The sequence below is a fragment of the Pseudophryne corroboree genome, chromosome 11 (genome assembly GCF_028390025.1).
Source record: "Pseudophryne corroboree isolate aPseCor3 chromosome 11, aPseCor3.hap2, whole genome shotgun sequence".
NCBI classification, from domain to species: domain Eukaryota; kingdom Metazoa; phylum Chordata; class Amphibia; order Anura; family Myobatrachidae; genus Pseudophryne; species Pseudophryne corroboree.
Genome location: NC_086454.1, coordinates 175,587,397 through 175,608,357, shown reverse-complemented (window position 1 = coordinate 175,608,357; position 20,961 = coordinate 175,587,397). Strand labels below are relative to the sequence as shown.

At 47.7% G+C, this 20,961-nt stretch overlaps 1 protein-coding gene and 1 non-coding gene across 4 annotated transcripts in view; both read right to left on the bottom strand.

Annotated features, from left to right (window-relative positions):
• The window catches only part of SLC29A2 (solute carrier family 29 member 2), a 312,574-nt gene that overhangs the window by 184,879 nt on the left and 106,734 nt on the right, over positions 1-20,961 (bottom strand). The window lies entirely within an intron of this gene.
• LOC134971058 (U5 spliceosomal RNA) lies at positions 5,668-5,780 on the bottom strand. The gene has a single exon (XR_010190208.1). It is a non-coding gene; the product is annotated as a U5 spliceosomal RNA (small nuclear RNA).

Below are 20,961 nucleotides of genomic sequence, written 5' to 3'. Positions count from 1 at the left end.
GCTATATGTGATGTATTTTTTTACCATAAATAGTGTTTTCATTGAGTCTCAGGGCGCCCCCCCCCCAGCGCCCTGCACCCTCAGTGACCGGAGTGTGAAGTGTGCTGAGAGCAATGGCGCACAGCTGCAGTGCTGTGCGCTACCTTTCTTGAAGACAAGATGCCTTCTGCCGCCGATTTCTGGACCTCTTCACTCTTCTGGCTCTGTAAGGGGGCCGGCGGCGCGGCTCCGGGACCCATCCATGGCTGGGCCTGTGATCGTCCCTCTGGAGCTAATGTCCAGTAGCCAAGAAGCCCAATCCACTCTGCACGCAGGTGAGTTCGCTTCTTCTCCCCTTAGTCCCTCGATGCAGTGAGCCTGTTGCCAGCAGGACTCACTGAAAATAAAAAAACCTAAGTCTATACTTTTATTCTAAGCAGCTCAGGAGAGCTACCTAGATTGCACCCTTCTCGGCCGGGCACAAAAACCTAACTGAGGCTTGGAGGAGGGTCATAGGGGGAGGAGCCAGTGCACACCACCTAGTCCTAAAGCTTTTATTTTTGTGCCCTGTCTCCTGCGGAGCCGCTAATCCCTCATGGTCCTGACGGAGTCTTCAGCATCCACTTAGGACGTCAGAGAAAAACACAAAATACATATATCCAGTGAAACGCCTATATTATCTAATAACCCTGACGCACGGAGCCCCCTCAGGTTACAGAATATAGGGATAGCAGTAGGAGTGAGATACATGGAGTAGAAATCACCCAGCAGCTATATGCACACGCACACAGTCACATGTACAATGCAGGAATTATGACAAACAATAAAACTGCACTGGACTAGCAATACTATTACTGAGTAAAGATATGTATATAAACAGATATATCAATGCATAGTAAAAACTGGATAAATATCACAGGGTACTTGTACTAAATAACCCTGAAGTATACACTTGTTCTTAACCAACACTGTCTAAACAACATGTTGAATACTTAAGTTTCCTGTAAATGTACAGCAATAATGATGCAGGCAGCTTTACAGAGGAGGCATCACCTAGCAGTCCCAGAATCAGCACAGCTGTGTGTAATGGCACCCAAACGCTAACAGGGAGTGAGGGAGACAGAGAGATGAAGCTCCAGGGGGAGAACATTAAATGGCGCCCTGGGGCTGGGGGAGGGGCTACAGGCCAGAACGTTATCCCCTTGCTGGACTTCACCACCGGGTGCTGCGGGCCTTAATAAAATTGATTATAGCCTAATCCGACCTGTGCTCTTGCCCTGGTGGTCTAGTGAGGTCCCTGTACTGCCACAGTGTAAGTACCCGGCAACCAGGGACGCGGGAGTATACAGCGCCACTGGGGGAGGTGATGGAGCTGCAACAGGAGATATCAGAATGATATCTAGCACTAGAGAATGCCTCAGTGCAGCCCTTGAAGTCTTCTATCATCTTTAAAATAGCTCTTCTTAGGGCTGCTGGAGCACCCCTGCCTGTTAGCTGCCTGCACTGCAACTTACAAACTGAGCTCCTGTGCACGGAGGTGGGGTTATAGAAGCGGTGGTGCTGAGCATCTTGTGAACAGTCAAAGCTTTTAGCCTGTTGGTGCCTCGGATCAAGATCCTACTCTACAACCCCAATGTTATTCCCTGTGGAATACCAGTGTACCACGCTGCAGAAAATAGGATTTTGGTACTTACCAGGTAAATCCTTTTCTTTGAATCCATAGGGGGCACTGGAGTACTCTTGGGATATGGACGGCGTAGCAGAACAAAGGCACTGAATATTTAAATTTAGAACTCTCCACCCCTCCATATCCCAGAGTACCTCAGTGTACGAACCCAGTGTTTTTACTGAGCGAACTACTATAGAGAGGTTGACAATGGAGAATTCCTATAACATAACGGACAACAACAAAGTTGACCCATAACGTTAATGTCAACTAAACAGTTGACAGCATAACCGATAGACCTTTATAGTTTGAACCAATCGGTGAAAATGTGTTACCATAAGCTCCTTTGAGCTTAATACAAACCAGGTAAAACGTGTTACCCTAAGCTCCTCTGAGCTTAAAACAACCCAGGTAAAACTGCTCTGGGTGGGCGTCCAGTGCCCCCTATGGATTCAAAGAAAAGGATTTACCTGGTAAGTACCAAAATCCTATTTTCTTTTTCATCCACTAGGGGTCACTGGAGTACTCTTGGGACGTACCAAAGCTTCCCTCGTGGGCGGGAGAGCTGTTTGACACTTGTAACAGTAGGCAGCCAAAGCTAGATGCTGATGCCGCAACTGTTTAATAACGTGTAAACGCGCACAAACGTGTGCACTGAAGGCTATGTAGCCGCGTCGTAGACGCTCCACGACCCGCTGGGTCTGACATTCCCACAGAACCTGTGGGATGAGCTATTACTGACGTAGGCGATTGTAACTTAGCCTTAAAGTAAGCCTGACTTGTAGTCATTATTATCCAACTGGATAATGTCTGCTGAGAAACTGGCTAACCCCAGTTGGCAGCATCATAGAGAACAAACAACGTATCCGTATCACGTACTGTAGACGTTCGGGACATATATAAACGCGTAATGCGTGTACCACATTCAGAATTCTAGAATGTGCTGTCGACACAGGAACCACTATTGGTATATTGATGTGAAGAATAAGAAAGCGGAATTCGTCTGAAGATCTGTTTTGTCATGAGAAAACTCAAATACGGTGGCTTGGAATACAAGGCACCCAAATATGAAAACAAAACCCTTGCCGAAGCTAAGGCTAGAAGAAAATGTTTTCCCAAGTGAGAAACTTAATCCCCATTTGTTGTAAGGGTTCAAAATATGAAAACTGTAAGAAATCTGAACCCAACCTCAAGTCACCTGGCGCTGTAGGTGGGATATATGGAGGCTGCACTTTGATGACACCTTGTAGAAAGGTGTGTACAGACGCAATAGAGTCAAACGTCTTTGAAAATAAGTTGACCACACAGATACCTGCACCCTCAGTGCAGATAAACGCAGTTCTCCATCCCACCCCGTTTGTAAAATAACAGAATACGGGTAACTTGAAAGATGATGTCGGAAACTTCCGAGCTTTACCACCTATATAAGTACACCAAATTTTGTAATAATGAGCTGCCTTAAGCGGCTTACTAGCTCGTAACATGGTTGGTATAACCGATACTGTAATGCCCTATTTCTTTTCTTAAGAGGGCGGTCTGAACCCCCACCCAGTCAACCGCAGCTGCGGTACATAGGTCATAGGTAACTATGGGTAAAAGAACGTTCCCTGTTGTAACAGGTTGGACGTATTATGAGCGGGCCAAGATCGTGTGCAAGTATTCTTTGGAGATTCGAGAAGCAAGCTCTCCGAAACCCATGAGATATCACTAGTATGACTGTGACGAACTGTCTTATGATCCGTTTTGGCAACGGAGAGAGCAGCGGAAAATGGTGGAGCCAGATACACGATGCTGAATGACCACACGAATGTGAGAGACTCCACCGCCACTGCCCTTGTGATCTGTCGTTTTGTACACATACTGAGCTTTTGTAATTGTGGCGAGATGCCATCATGTATACCTGAGGGTAACCCCTTCTGTGGACTCACATATGAAACACCTCTGGATTTAATGTCCAGTTTTCAGGATATAAATCCTGACGGGTGAGATCATCTGTTTAACAGATGTCCACTCACGGAATGAACCCCGTTGACATCATCACATAATGGTGTTCTGGGGCAATTGAGGATTCGAGTTACCTGCCGCATTGCCATGCGGCTTCTTGGTTCTCCCTGGTTGTTGTGTATGCAACTCCCGTTGCGTTGTCTGACTGCACTTGGTCAGACTGAAAGCGAAGCCTCTAGTGCATTGTAAATTGCACGGAGTTCCAGGACATTTATCGACAGCAATCTGTCGTGATCCGTTTTAGAACCTCTATCGCTGATCTTTTTTAACTACAACTCCTGAACCTCTGAGACTCTCGTCCAGAGTATATACACCCTCGCCCCTCTGTGGGAAACGCGAGTGAAGGCCGGCGAACTAAAGCGCTTTGAAAACACATCATTATTCTTAACAGGCGAATACACCAATGTACCGCTAGTGTGCGTGGCTTTTGCACTAATTACTAGATGTACATTTGTTCTTGCTGGTGTAGTAGGTAAATGTCTTTGATTTACCGTATTTATAATCTTACCTAGGAATTGACGTCGTTCAGACGTAATTAGATGCGATTGTTTTTGAACTTGATCTGCCACCGCAGTATACATTAGTAGCGCAAGTTAGAGGAACTCTGTTGAGACAGAGTTCTTATGAGCAGATCGTCTAAGTTAGAGGAACTCTGTTGAGACAGAGTTCTTATGAGCAGATCGTCTAAGTATGGAACGATTGTCACTGTCAGGACTCTGAGATGAGCTATCATCACCAACATCACTTTGGTAAATACCCGAGGCGTTGACAAGAAGCCAAACGGTAGACCTGAAATGGTTAATGGTTGTGGCGTTTTGCAAACGCTAGAACCTGTGATGACCAAACCGGAATGGGTAAATACGCATTGTGAAGATCAAGTGCAATTATGCAATTTTGTGGCTCCAATATGCAAATACTAACCGCAGAAAATCCATTTTCAAACTGCAGTAAGTGACTTGCTGATTGAGATTGCGACGGAGCTGTCTGGTTTTGTTACCCCAAACAGAGGGGAATAAGTAACCCTGACTCTGTTGGTGTACTACTGCCTGGTTATAAAGACAGCTGAAAACCAGCAGAGACTAAATGGCAACCTGCCAAACCGTTCGACAGAGGCAGTCTTGTCCTTTAATCTGTAAATAGCTGAGACATCCATGAGTTGATGTCTGGAAACCCCGCAAATGTAACATGTAAAGACGCGCTTCCACAATTGGAAAAGAGGTCATCAAGCCACTGGCTTGCTGACTGTAGCGTCCTGTCGTTACAAGGCGTGACTGTTTTGTACCACCGCCTTGAAAAAACTGAAGTCTAAAGGGATTAAACGCCGGCACAAGTATTTCCGTTTTGATACTGGATGCGGTAATGGCTGAATATCAAATTTAGGACCAAACAAGCTCTGGCCTTGTCGTGCTGAAACTAGCGACGATGAAAAGTGAGAATCGAAGTAACCGGCGTTAGCAGAAGCTTTACAGATATACTCTGCAGCTTCTTTTAACAGTGATCTCATTGTTTCCATACATAGAGTCTAGTGACCCAAATGTATCTTGGGTCTTTATAATGTTTGACACAGACGCATTTACCAATGGCGGATCGCGTCATTTTGGAAACGATTAAATAGTGGTCAGAGTCTACTCAGTCTCTGTAAAAATGGAGACATTGACTCACTGGGATTTAGCAATGTATGTTGTCAAAAACCCCGCACTATCTGAGTGCTGGTCTAATGTACCTTTCTCACTCGTAGTTATCGGTGTGAGATTTGAAATAGAATCGTGCATTAAATTATAAGACCAGTTAAATAAACACCCTGGTACCCAAAGGTAAATTGGCCCTTTGGAAAGACTGTCTTTTGTTAGAGCTGGCGGAGTACTTCCGAGACTCCGATGTTACCGTTCTTTTAATTTGAATTGCCCATGCTTATAGGATTTTTAAAATTATTTTTAGTCTGCGCTAGAGCCTTACTCGCTATGCAGACAGACACCACAATAGGCAACGGACAGACACTTGCACGACTTATTGAAGTTATTATGTGTCATATATATATTTTATTGTATATGAAACTCATGGTTGTTCCTCTCTACGGAAATCTTTAGTAAAAGGCGAAAGATTTATTCGATCTGAAGAGAAACCAGAGTATTCTTTATGTGAAAAGCAGTTCACATGGGCATGTGAAACCCGAACCAAATTCCCACTAACACCCCTGCGCCTCTGGTGGCTTAGAGATGTAGGGCAGGAATGTTCCAGAATTACACACTGGAAAACAACAGGAAGCATGGTTAAAATGGCCCCTTTGCCATGCTGACCCTGATAATCACAGAACAAAGTACAAATGTTTCCGTGTTAATATAGCCTATTATACAGTATAATCACAGGCCGGGTACAACACATGCTCTATGAATAAATATATATAAGCTCATAGCCTATGATAATTACAGACATTAATATATTTATACAGCATTAATATAGGCTCAATAGCCTATTATACAGTGATAACCACAGACCTTAATATAGGCTCCATAGCCTATTATACAGTGATAATCACCGACATTAATATATAGGCTGAATAACCTATTATACAGTGTTAATAACAGCCATTAATATAGGCTCAATAGCCTATTATACCGTGAAAATCACAGAGAGTAATATAGACTCAATAGCCTATTACTGCCAGGACAGGTAACAATACATTATAAATACCTGTCACATATATATATATATATATATATATATATATATATATATATATATATATATATATATATATATATATATATACACACACACTGTGCTGCTGTTCATATATTTGATCCGCCAGCTTCCACCGTGCCTCTTCGCCCCTGTAACGCTGTGTGTCTGCGGGAAGCCTTGGCACTTGTCACCGTCTCTGTACTGAGACTGAGGGAGCGTCTGCGGCCGTATTGCGCTGGGCGGCCGGACGGAGCTGGGCGGCCGAACTCTCTGCGGGAAGCCTGCACTGGCACTTGTGGGTGGATGGTGCTGGGCGGCCGGACGGAGCGGCGGTCACCGTCTCTGTACTGAGACTGAGGGAGCGTCTGCGTATGGCGCTGGGCGGCCGGACGGAGCTGGGCGGCCGAACGGAGCGCTGGGACGGGCGGCTTGCAGACGTAGCGGCTGGGGCTTGGCGGGCGTATGAGCGGCGAAGCAGCATATTAACCCCAACATAGCGGGGCGGCAGCCTGCGCTGACCGCCCCGTTCCCCAGCCTACCTTGCTTGCTCCTGATCATGGCTGCGACGGGGCTTCTTATGTGTAAGCTCCGTCCAGCTTCAGTGATGTAACTCATGGCTGTGACGGGGCTTCTTCTGTGTAAGCTCCGTCCAGCTCTGTAGTCCTGGCTGCGACGGGGCTTCTATGTGTAAGCTCCGTCCAGCTTTCCAGTCAGCTTTCCAGTGATCTATGGCTGCGACGGGGCTTCTTCTGTGTAAGCTCCGTCCAGCTCTCTAGTCCTGGCTGCTCTTTGCAGGAGCAGTGGACTGCCTGTGGCTGTGAGGGTGCTCTTTGTGAGGACCGATACGCCATGCGCTGCCCGTGCAGCGGCACTATCCCGGACCCATGTCTTTCTTGAAACTGGGAAGGGATGTGCTATTAAAAAAAAATTAAAATAAAAATGAAAAATTAAGTGTGGGAATCCCACAAGCCGATGTTAGTGCTTTGAGCACAGAAAAAACACTGGGTTCGTACACTGAGGTACTCTGGGATATGGAGGGGTGGAGAGTTCTAAATTTAAATATTCAGTGCCTTTGTTCTGCTACGCCGTCCATATCCCAAGAGTACTCCAGTGACCCCTAGTGGATGAAAAAGAAAATAAGATTTTAAACCTACCGGTAAATATTTTTCTCCTAGTCCGTAGAGGATGCTGGAGACTCCGTAAGGACCATGGGGTATAGACGGGCTCCGCAGGAGACATGGGCACTATAAAGAAACTTTAGAATGGGTGTGCACTGGTTCCTCCCTCTATGCCCCTCCTCCAGACCTCAGTTAGAGAACTGTGCCCAGAGGAGACGGACAGTACGAGGAAAGGATTTTTGTTAATCCAAGGGCAAGATTCATATCAGCCCACGCCATCCACACCGTATAACCTGGAATATACGCAACCAGTTAACAGTATGAACAAAACAGTATCAGGCAAAGACTGATTTAAACTGTAACATAACCCTTATGTAAGCAATAACTATATACAAGCCTTGCAGAAAATAGTCAGCACTGGGACGGGTGCCCAGCATCCTCTATGGACTAGGAGAAAAAGATTTACCGGTAGGTTTAAAATCTTATTTTCTCTTACGCCCTAGAGGATACTGGGGACTCCGTAAGGACCATGGGGTTTATACCAAAGCTCCAGACCAGGCGAGAGAGTGCGGATGACTCTGCAGCACCGATTGAGCAAACGCAAGGTCCTCATCAGCCAGGGTATCAAACTTATAGAACTTTGCAAAGGTGTTTGAACCTGACCAGGCAGCTGCGCTGCAAAACTGTAAAGCCGAGACGCCTCGGGCAGCCGCCCAAGAAGAGCCCACCTTCCTAGTGGAATGGGCCTTTACCGAATTTGGTAACGGCAATCCAGCCGTAGAATGCGACTGCTGAATCGTGTTACAGATCCAGCGAGCAATAGTCTGCTTTGAAGCAGGAGCGCCACGTTTGTTGGCTGCATACAGGACAAACAGTGCCTCTGTTTTCCTAACCCGAGCCGTCCTGGCTACATAGATTTTTAAGGCCCTGACTACATCCAGGGACTTGGGAGTCCTCCAAGTCACCCGTAGCCACAGGCACCACAATAGGCTGGTTCATATGAAATGATGAAACCACCTTGGGCAAAAACTGAGGACGAGTCCTCAACTCCGCTCTATCCATATGGAAAATCAGATAGGGGCTCTTGTGAGACAAGGCCGCCAATTCAGACACCCGCCTCGCAGATGCCAGGGCCAACAACATGACCACCTTCCAAGTGAGAAATTTTAAGTCAACTGTCTGAAGCGGTTCAAACCAGTGAGAGTTTAGGAACCGTAACACCACGTTAAGGTCCCATGGTGCCAATGGGGGCACAAAAGGAGGCTGGATGTGCAGCACTCCCTTTACAAAAGTCTGGAATTCTGGGAGAGAAGCCAATACCTTTTGAAAGAATGTAGATAGGGCCGAAATCTGTACCTTAATGGAGCCTAACTTTAGGCCCATATCCACTCGTGTCTGTAGAAAGTGGAGAAAACGGCCCAGATGGAAATCTTCCGTAGGAGCCTTCTTGGCTTCACACCAAGATACATATTTCCTCCAGATACGGTGATAATGTTGCGCCGTCACCTCCTTCCTAGCCTTTATCAGCGTAGGAATGACTTCTTCCGGAAAACCTTTCCTAGATAGGATTCGGTGTTCAACCGCCATGCCGTCAAACGTAACCGCGGTAAGTCTTGGAACACGCAGGGCCCCTGCTGCAACAGGTCCTCCCTGAGAGGAAGAGGCCACGGGGATCTTCTGTGAGCATTTCCTGAAGATCTGAATAACAGGCCCTTCGAGGCCAATCTGGAACAATGAGTATTGTCTGCACTCTTTTTCATCTTATGATTCTCAATATTTTTGAGATGAGAGAAAGAGCATAGACTGACTGAAACACCCATGGTGTCACCAGGGAGTCCACCGCTACTGCCTGAGGGTCCCTTGACCTGGCACAATACCTCCGAAGCATCTTGTTGAGCGTGACGCCATCATGTCTACTTGAGGAAGTCCCCAATGACTTGTTATTTCTGAAAAAACTTCTTGATGAAGTCCCCACTCTCCTGGATGGAGATCGTGTCTGCTGAGGAAGTCTGCTTTCCCAGTTGTCCACTCCCGGAATGAAGACTGCTGACAGAGCGCTTACGCGATTTTCCGCCCAGCGAAGAATCCTGGTGGCTTCCGCCATTGCCACTCTGCTCCTTGTCCCGCCTTGGCGGTTTACATGAGCCACGGATGTGACGTTGTCTGATTGAATCAGAACCGGTAGGTCGCGAAGAAGATTCTCCGCTTGTCGTAGGCCGTTGTATATGGCCCTCAATTCCAGTACGTTGATGTGTAGACAAGCCTCCTGGCTTGACCATAGTCCCTGAAAATTCCTTCCTTGTGTGACTGCTCCCCATCCTCGGAGGCTCGCGTCCGTGGTTATCAGAACCCAGTCTTGAATGCCGTACCTGCAACCCTCTAGAAGGTGAGCACTCTGCAGCCACCACAGGAGAGACACCCTGGCCCTGAGGGACAGGTTTATCTTCTGATGTATTTGTAGATGGGACCCGGACCACTTGTCCAGAAGGTCCCACTGAAATGTCCTCGCATGGAACCTGCCGAAGGGGATGGCCTCGTAGGCTGCCACCATTTTTCCCAGAACTCAAGTGCATTGATGAACGGACACTCTTTTTGGTTTTAGCAGGTCTCTGAACATGTTCTGGAGGTCCTGGGCTTTTTCCATTGGGAGAAAAACCCTTTTCTCTTCCGTGTCCAGAATCATGCCTAGGAATGATAGACGGGTCGTTGGAATCAATGGAGACTTTGGTAGATTTAGAATCCAACCGTGCTGTTGTAGCACTCTCAGGGAGACCGACACGCTTTTCAGCAATTGATCTCTCGATCTCGCTTTTATCAGGAGATCGTCGAAGTACGGGATAATTGCGACTCCCTGCCTGCGCAGGAGCACCATCATCTCAGTCATCACCTTGGCGAAAATCCTCGGGCCGTTGAAAGCCCAAACGGCAACGTCTGAAACTGGTAATGACAGTCCTGTACAGCGAATCTCAGGTACTCCTGATGAGGAGGATATATGGGGATATGAAGGTATGCATCCTTTATGTCCAGTGACACCAAACAATCCCCCCCTTCCAGGCTGGAGATCACTGCCCGGAGCGATTCCATCTTGAATTTGAACTTTTTCAAGTACAGGTTTAGGGATTTTAGATTTAAAATAGGTCTGACCGAGCCATCCGGTTTCGGGACCACGAACAGGGTTGATAGTACCCTTTCCCCTGTTGGACTAGGGGAACCTTGATAATCACTTGCTGTTGACACAGCTTTTGAATTGCAGCTAACACTATTTCCCTCTCTTGGGGAGCAGCTGGCAAGGCCGACTTGAAAAATCGGCGAGGAGGCACCTCTTCGAATTCCAGCTTATAGCCTTGGGACACAATTTCCAGTGCCCAAGGATCCACGTCTGACAGAATCCAGACCTGGCTGAAGAGTCGAAGACGTGCCCCCACCGGTGCGGACTCCCTCAGTGGAGCCCCAGCGTCATGCGGTGGATTTAGTGGAAGCCGGGGAGGACTTCTGCTCCTGGGAACTAGCCGTAGCAGGCGTTCTTTTCCCTCTACCCTTACCTCTGGCGAGGAAGGATGAGCCCCGACGTCTTCTGGACTTATGCGACCGAAAGGACTGAATCTGATATTGTGGAGTTTTCTTTTGCTGTGGGGGAACAAAAGGCAAAAAAGTAGATTTACCCGTGATAGCTGTGGAAAACAGGTCCGCGAGACCATCCCCAAATAAAACCTCACCCATGTAAGGTAAAACCACCATATGCCTCTTTGAGTCGGCATCACCTGTCCATTGGCGGGTCCACAGGGCTCGCCTAGCCGAAATCGCCATGGCGTTGGCTCTCGTACCTAGCAGCCCAACGTCTCTCTGATATATAAGACTGCGTCTTTAATGTGACCTAAGGTCAATAAATAAGAATTTACTCACCGGTAATTCTATTTCTCGTAGTCCGTAGTGGATGCTGGGGACTCCGTCAGGACCATGGGGAATAGCGGCTCCGCAGGAGACAGGGCACAAAATTTAAAAGTTTGACCACTAGGTGGTGTGCACTGGCTCCTCCCCCTATGACCCTCCTCCAAGCCTCAGTTAGGATACTGTGCCCGGACGAGCGTACACAATAAGGAAGGATTTTGAATCCCGGGTAAGACTCATACCAGCCACACCAATCACACCGTACAACTTGTGATCTGAACCCAGTTAACAGTATGATAACCGTAGGAGCCTCTGAAAAGATGGCTCACAACAATAAACAACCCGATTTTTTTGTAACAATAACTATGTACAAGTATTGCAGACAATCCGCACTTGGGATGGGCGCCCAGCATCCACTACGGACTACGAGAAATAGAATTACCGGTGAGTAAATTCTTATTTTCTCTGACGTCCTAGTGGATGCTGGGGACTCCGTCAGGACCATGGGGATTATACCAAAGCTCCCAAACGGGCGGGAGAGTGCGGATGACTCTGCAGCACCGAATGAGAGAACTCCAGGTCCTCCTTAGCCAGGGTATCAAATTTGTAGAATTTTACAAACGTGTTCTCCCCTGACCACGTAGCTGCTCGGCAGAGTTGTAATGCCGAGACCCCTCGGGCAGCCGCCCAAGATGAGCCCACCTTCCTTGTGGAGTGGGCATTGACAGATTTAGGCTGTGGCAGGCCTGCCACAGAATGTGCAAGTTGAATTGTGCTACAAATCCAACGAGCAATCGTCTGCTTAGAAGCAGGAGCACCCAGCTTGTTGGGTGCATACAGTATAAACAGCGAGTCAGATTTTCTGACTCCAGCCGTCCTTGAAATATATATTTTCAATGCTCTGACAACGTCCAGCAACTTGGAATCCTCCAAATCGCTAGTAGCCGCAGGCACCACAATAGGCTGGTTCAGGTGAAACGCTGATACCACCTTAGGAAGAAACTGAGGACGCGTCCTCAATTCTGCCCTGTCCGAATGGAAAATCAGATATGGGCTTTTATACGATAAAGCCGCCAATTCTGACACTCTCCTGGCTGAAGCCAGGGCCAGTAGCATGGTTACTTTCCATGTAAGATATTTCAAATCCACCGATTTGAGTGGCTCAAACCAATGGGATTTGAGAAAATCCAAAACTACATTGAGATCCCACGGTCCCACTGGGGGCACAACCGGGGGCTGTATATGTAGTACTCCTTTTACAAAAGTCTGGACTTCAGGAACTGAAGCCAATTCTTTTTGGAAGAAAATCGACAGGGCCGAAATTTGAACCTTAATGGACCCTAATTTGAGGCCCATAGACAATCCTGTTTGCAGGAAATGTAGGAATCGACCCAGTTGAAATTCCTCCGTCGGGGCCCTCCTGGCCTCACACCACGCAACATATTTTCTCCAAATGCGGTGATAATGTTGTGCAGTCACCTCCTTCCTGGCTTTGACCAGGGTAGGGATGACCTCTTCCGGAATGCCTTTTTCCCTTAGGATCCGGCGTTCAACCGCCATGCCGTCAAACGCAGCCGCGGTAAGTCTTGGAATAGACACGGTCCCTGCTGAAGCAGATCCCTTCTTAGAGGTAGAGGCCACGGATCTTCCGTGAGCATCTCCTGAAGTTCCGGGTACCAAGTCCTCCTTGGCCAGTCCGGAGCCACTAGTATCGTTCTTACTCCCCTTTGCCGTATAATTCTCAGTACCTTGGGTATGAGAGGCAGAGGAGGGAACACAAACACTGACTGGTACACCCATGGTGTTACCAGAGCGTCCACAGCTATTGCCTGAGGGTCTCTTGACCTGGCGCAATACCTGTCCAGTTTTTTGTTGAGGCGGGACGCCATCATGTCCACCATTGGTCTTTCCCAATGGACCACAATCATGTGGAAGACTTCTGGATGAAGTCCCCACTCTCCCGGGTGAAGATCGTGTCTGCTGAGGAAGTCTGCTTCCCAGTTGTCCACTCCCGGGATGAACACTGCTGACAGTGCTATCACATGATTTTCCGCCCAGCGAAGAATCCTTGCAGCTTCTGCCATTGCCCTCCTGCTTCTTGTGCCGCCCTGTCTGTTTACGTGGGCGACTGCCGTGATGTTGTCCGACTGGATCAACACCGGCTGACCCTGAAGCAGAGGTTTTGCCAGGCTTAGAGCATTGTAGATTGCTCTTAGCTCCAGTATATTTATGTGAAGAGACGTTTCCAGGCTTGACCACACGCCCTGGAAGTTTCTTCCCTGTGTGACCGCTCCCCAGCCTCTCAGGCTGGCATCCGTGGTCACTAGGACCCAGTTCTGTATGCCGAATCTGCGGCCCTCTAACAGATGAGCACTCTGCAACCACCATAGCAGAGACACCCTTGTCCTTGTCGACAATTTTATCCGCTGATGCATCTGCAGATGCGATCCGGACCATTTGTCCAGCAGATCCCACTGAAAAATTCGTGCATGGAATCTGCCGAATGGAATCGCTTCGTAAGAAGCCACCATTTTTCCCAGGACTCTTGTGCATTGATGCACAGACACTCTCCCTGGTTTTAGGAGGTTCCTGACGAGTTCGGATAACTCCCTGGCTTTCTCCTCCGGAAGAAATACCTTTTTCTGAACAGTGTCCAGAATCATCCCTAGGAACAGCAGACGTGTCGTCGGGATCAGTTGGGATTTTGGAAAATTCAGAATCCACCCGTGCTGTTGGAGCACTACTTGGGTTAGTGCTACTCCGACCTCCAGCTGTTCTCTGGATCTTGCCCTTATCAGGAGATCGTCCAAGTAAGGGATAATTAATACGCCTTTTCTTCGAAGAAGGATCATCATTTCGGCCATTACCTTGGTAAAGACCCGGGGTGCCGTGGACAATCCAAACGGCAGCGTCTGAAACTGATAATGACAGTTTTGTACCACGAACCTGAGATACCCTTGGTGTGAAGGGCAAATTGGGACGTGAAGGTAAGCATCCTTGATGTCCAAGGACACCATAAAATCCCCTTCTTCCAGATTCGCTATCACTGCTCTGAGTGACTCCATCTTGAACTTGAATTTTTGTATGTACAGGTTCAGAGATTTCAGATTTAGAATAGGTCTTACCGAGCCGTCCGGCTTCGGTACCACAAATAGCGTGGAGTAATACCCCTTTCCCTGTTGTAGAAGGGGTACCTTGACTATCACCTGCTGAGAATACAGCTTGTGAATGGCTTCCAATACCGTCGCCCTGTCGGAGGGTGACGTTGGCAAAGCAGACTTTAGGAACCGGCGAGAGGGAGACTTCTCGAATTCCAACCTGTAACCCTGAGATACTACCTGCAGGATCCAGGGGTCCACCTGCGAGTGAGCCCACTGTGCGCTGAAATTCTTGAGGCGACCCCCCACGTGCCTGAGTCCGCTTGTAAGGTCCCAGCGTCATGCTGAGGCCTTTGCAGAAGCCAGGGAGGACTTCTGCTCCTTTCCTTTGCCTCGGGGCAAATATGAATGTCCTTTTGCTCGCTTGTTCTTATAGGAACGAAAGGACTGCGGCTGAAAAGACTGCGTCTTTTTCTGCTGGGAGGTGACCTGAGGTAAAAAGGTGGATTTCCCGGCTGTTGCCGTGGCCACCAGATCCGATAGACCGACCCCAAATAATTCCTCCCCCTTATACGGCAATACTTCCATATGCCGTTTGGAATCCGCATCACCTGACCACTGTCGCGTCCATAAACTTCTTCTGGCAGATATGGACATCGCACTTACTCTTGATGCCAGAGTGCAAATATCTCTCTGTGCATCTCGCATATATAGAAATGCATCCTTTAAATGCTCTATAGTCAGTAAAATACTGTCCCTATCCAGGGTATCAATATTTTCAGTCAGTGACTCCGACCAAGCCACCCCAGCACTGCACATCCAGGCTGAGGCGATTGCTGGTCGCAGTATAACACCCGTATGTGTGTATATACTTTTTAGTGTATTCTCCAGCCTCCTATCAGCTGGATCCTTGAGGGCGGCCGTCTCTGGCGACGGTAACGCCACTTGCTTTGATAAGCGTGTGAGCGCCTTATCTACCCTAGGGGGTGTTTCCCAGCGCGCCCTAACCTCTGGCGGGAAAGGGTATAATGCCAATAACTTCTTTGAAATTAGCAGTTTTCTATCGGGGGTAACCCACGCTTCATCACACACTTCATTCAATTCCTCTGATTCAGGAAAAACTACCGGTAGTTTTTTCACACCCCACATAATACCCCTTTTTGTGGTACTTGCAGTATCAGAGATATGCAAAACCTCCTTCATTGCCGTGATCATATAACGTGTGGCCCTACTGGAAAATATGTTTGTTTCTTCACCGTCGACACTGGATTCGGTGTCCGTGTCTGGGTCTGTGTCGACCGACTGAGGTAAAGGGCGTTTTACAGCCCCTGACGGTGTCTGAGACGCCTGGACAGGTACTAACTGGTTTGCCGGCCGTCTCATGTCGTCAACCGACCTTTGCAGCGTGCTGACAGTATCACGTAATTCCATAAATAAAGCCATCCATTCTGGTGTCGACTTCCTAGGGGGTGACATCACCATTACAGGCAATTGCTCCGCCTCCACACCAACATCGTCCTCATACATGTCGACACACGCGTACCGACACACAGCAGAGACACAGGGAATGCTCTGATAGAAGACAGGACCCCACTAGCCCTTTGGGGAGACAGAGGGAGAGTTTGCCAGCACACACCCAAGCGCTATAAATATATAGGGACAACCTTAAATAAGTGTGTTCCCCTTATAGCAGCTCAAATATTATTAATATCGCCAAATAAGTGCCCCCCCTCTCTGTTTTTACCCTGTTTCTGTAGTGCAGTGCAGGGGAGAGCCTGGGAGCCTTCCTAGCAGCGGAGCTGTGTAGGAAAATGGCGCTGTGTGCTGAGGAGAATAGGCCCCGCCCCCTTTTCGGCGGGCTTCTTCTCCCGGTTTTTCTGAAAACCTGGCAGGGGTTAAATACATCCATATAGCCCCAGGGGCTATATGTGATGTATTTTAGCCAGAATAGGTATTTTTCATTGCTGCCCAGGGCGCCCCCCCCAGCGCCCTGCACCCTCAGTGACCGTTGGTGTGAAGTGTGCCGAGAGCAATGGCGCACAGCTGCAGTGCTGTGCGCTACCTCATAAAGACGGAGAAGTCTTCAGCCGCCGGTTTCTGGACCTCTTCTCTTTTCGGCATCTGCAAGGGGGTCGGCGGCGCGGCTCCGGTGACCCATCCAGGCTGTACCTGTGATCGTCCCTCTGGAGCTAGTGTCCAGTAGCCTAAGAAGCCAATCCATACTGCACGCAGGTGAGTTCACTTCTTCTCCCCTAAGTCCCTCGTTGCAGTGAGCCTGTTGCCAGCAGGACTCACTGAAAATAAAAAACCTAATAAAACTTTTTCTAAGCAGCTCTTTAGGAGAGCCACCTAGATTGCACCCTGCTCGGACGGGCACAAAAACCTAACTGAGGCTTGGAGGAGGGTCATAGGGGGAGGAGCCAGTGCACACCACCTAGTGGTCAAACTTTTAAATTTTGTACCCTGTCTCCTGCGGAGCCGCTATTCCCCATGGTCCTGACGGAGTCCCCAGCATCCACTAGGACGTCAGAGAAAAAAGGTATACCTATCTAGGGTATCAATGTCAGCTGACAAGGTATCTGTCCAAGCAGCAACTGCGCTACATACCCATGCCGATGCTATTGCCGGCCTGAGTAAAGCACCCGTATGTGTATAAATAGATTTTAAGGTAGTTTCCTGTCTGCGATCAGCAAGGATCCTTGAGGGCTGCCGTGTCTGGAGACGGTAGCACTACCTTCTTGGACAAGCGCGTTAAAGCCTTGTCCACACTAGGCGAGGATTCCCACCGTACCCTGTCCCGTGCAGGAAAAGGACACGCCATAAGAATCCTCTTGGGAATCTGCAGTTTTTTTATCTGGAGTTTCCCAAGCTTTTTTAAATAACTCGTTTAGCTCATGAGATGGGGGAAAGGTTACCTCAGGTTTCTTTTCCTTAAACATGTGCACCCTCGTGTCAGGGACAGAGGGGTCATCTGTGATATGCAAAACATCTTTTATTGCAATAATCATATAATGAATACTTTTGGCTACCCTTGGGTGTAACCTTGCATCATCGTAGTCGACACTGAAGTCAGAATCCGTGTCGGTATCAGTGTCTGCTATTAGGGAGAGAGGATGTTTTTGGGACCCTGACACACAGCTAAAGACATGGATTGACTCCCTGCTTTTCCCTGGACTCTGCTTTGTCCATCCTTTTATGTAATAAAGTCACATTTGCATTTAAAACATTCCACATGTCCAACCAATCAGGTGTCGGCGTTGCCGATGGAAACACCACAATCATCTGCTCCAGCTCCTTAGATGAGCCTTCCGCTTCAGACATGCCGACACACTCGTACAGACACCCCCACACAGGGATATATTTATATGGAGACAGTTCCCCAATAAGGCCCCTTGGAGAGACAGAGAGAGAGTATGCCAGCACACACCCAGCGCCAACTCACACTGGAAACAAAATTCCCAAATAAATAGCGCTTTTATATATAATTATCTGTATATAATACACTCACTGCGCCTTACAAATGCCCCACCCCCCCTCTCATTTCTGCCCTCTGTCACCGTGTTCAGCAGGGGAGAGTCCGGGGAGCCAGCTTCTCTGCAGTGCTCTTTGGAGAAAATGGCGCTGGTTAGTGCTGTGGGATCAAGGGTTTCGGTCCCGCTCAATTTTGTAATACTGGCGGGGGATTTAATATATACTGCCTCCGCAGCCTATATATGTACTAGCCAGTACTAGAGGTGTAATATTGCTGCCCAGGGCGCCCCCTAACCCCCCCCTGCACCCATCCGTGCCTGCAGTGTGTGTTTTGTGTGGGAGAAATGGCGCGCAGCATTACCTCAGAAGATCTGAAGTCTTCTGTCGCCTTTGAAGTCTTCTTTCTTCTTATACTCACCCGGCTTCTTTCTTCCGGCTCTGTGAGGAGGACGGCGGCGCGGCTCTGGGACGAACGGCTAGGGGAGACCTGCGTTCCGACTCACTCTGGAGCTAATAGTGTCCAGTTCCCTAAGAAGCAGAGCCTATCACTTAAGTAGGTCTGCTTCTCTCTCCTCAGTCCCACGATGCAGGGAGCCTGTTGCCAGCAGTGTTCCCTGAAAATAAAAAAACTTAACAAAATTCTTTTTTCAGAGAAACTCGGGAGAGCTCCCTGTAATGCACCCAGTCTCCTCTGGGCACAGGAGCTAACTGAGGTCTGGAGGTGGGGCATAGAGGGAGGAGTCCGTGCACACCCATTCTAGAGTTTCTTTATAGTGCCCATGTCTCCTGCGGAGCCAGTCTATACCCCATGGTCCCCAGCATCCTCTAGGACGTAAGAGTATATACACACACATATATACATTATATATATATATATATACACACACATTATATATATATATATATATATATATATATATATATACACACACAAATTCCCAAGTGCGCTAAAGTGGAATGTAATTACACAGTTCTTCCAGCGTTATTTTCGTCGGAATGTAGACTGGAGGGTATTTAAATCTGGGGACATGTAACAGACACCCCTCACCAAATAGTCACCCAAACAAGAGGCCAACAGGCCAATTAGTAAAAAGTTATTTTCATAACTTAATACACAGTTCAAAGTATAAAATTGTGTCAATAAAATGCAACTAAAAGAGTACACAGCCAACACGTTTGTAAGGTGGAATCTAGATATCCCCTCACCTTTTGCAAGGTGCGAGCTCAACAGGGAGTATCTTTACAGACTAGGTTGTGATTCTCTGACTGACAAACCCAACGCGTTTCGTCTTATCGACTTCATCAGGGGTAACGAATATAGGAAAAGGCTAATTTGCTCAAGATGAATATAAAGGATCATAACCTCTAATGTACGATTATTCAGAATCTCCTATATCTGGACTTAGTGGATGAAGCTCTTATATCAGGGCTCCTGATTAGAGTTTAAGAGGTATTCCTTCTTAATTGTGTAATCAACTATTTTTATACATAATTATATGTATATTTCTTGAATTTCGTTGCACGTTGGTCAACATCCGAATCAGAAATAGTCTTGAATTTAAAATTGGACACCACACTTTAGGTAGTTTGCAAAAATGCCGACATATGGTTGTCAGCACTCCTAAGAGATTATAACCAATAGTATTCCTAGGCGACCCTGTAAGGATTTGCGCCCAATTAGTTTTAAGGTAGTATATACAAAACACCATTATCCAACCGATTACACATTTAAGAAGGAATACCTCTTAAGCTCTAATCGGTTGGATAATGGTGTTTTGTATATACTACCTTAAAACTGTGGAGCTGTGGCTCCAGGTAAGCACCTTACTTGTTTCTCTACATCATTTGCATTTCCCAGATGTATTCCTCGAATAGATTCCTGACCAGTGTCACGAGCTCCTGAGCTCTCTCCATCGGGAGATAAACCTTTTTCTGGTCTGTGTCTAGGATCATGCCTAGGAGAGGCAGATGAGCTGTAAGAACCCACTGCGACTTTGGAATATATAGAATCCAGCTGTGTTGCCGTTACACTCCCAGAGAAAGTGATACGTTGTTCAGCAACTGCTCTCTTGATCTCGCTTTTATGAGGAGATTGTCCAAGTACGTGATAATAGTGACACCTTGCTTCCGCAGGAGCACCATCATTTCCGCCATTACCTTGGTGAATATTCTCCAGCTGTGGAGAGACAAAATGGCAACGTCTGAAATTGGTAATGACAATCCCGTACCGCAATTCCGAGGTACGCCTGATGAGGTGGATAAATGGGGACATGAAGGTATGCATCCTCTATGTCCCAAGTCACCATAAAATCTCCCCCTTTCAGGCTTGCAATGACCGCTCTTAGCGATTCCATCTTGAACTTGAACCTATTCAGGTATATGTTCAGGGATTTTAAATTCAATATGGGTCTGACCGAACCGTCTGGTTTCGGGACTACAACATGGTCAAATAATAACCCCCTCCTTGTTGAAGGAGGGGAACCTTGATCACCACCTGTTGAAGATACAATTTGTGAATTGCAGTTAACACTGTTCCCCTCTAGTGGGGGGAAGCCGGCAGGGCCGTCGGTGAGGGGGCATCTTCTCAAAGTCCAGCTTGCATCCCTGAGACACGATATCTATTGCCCAGGGATCTAACAGGGAGTGAACCCCCTTGTGGCTGAACTTACGAAGGCGTGCCCCACCGGGCCTAGCTCCGCCTGTGGAACCCCAGCGACATGCGGTGGATTTTGTAGACGCCGGGGAGGACTCCTGTTCCTGGGAACTAGCTGTGTTGTGCAGCTTCTTTCTCTGCCCCCGCCTCTGGCAAGAAAGGACGCACCTCGGACTTTCTTGTTTCTTTATTCGAAAGGCTGCATTTGATAATGCCGTGCTTTCTAGGCTGGCAGGAATATAAGGCAAAATATCAGAATTACCAACTACAGCTGTGGAGACCAGGTCCGAGAACCCTTCAGACAATCCTTAGCCTTCCATATGCCTCTTAAGTCGGCATCATCTGTCCATTGCATATTCTACAGGACACGTCAAGCAGATATATATATCTGTATATATATAT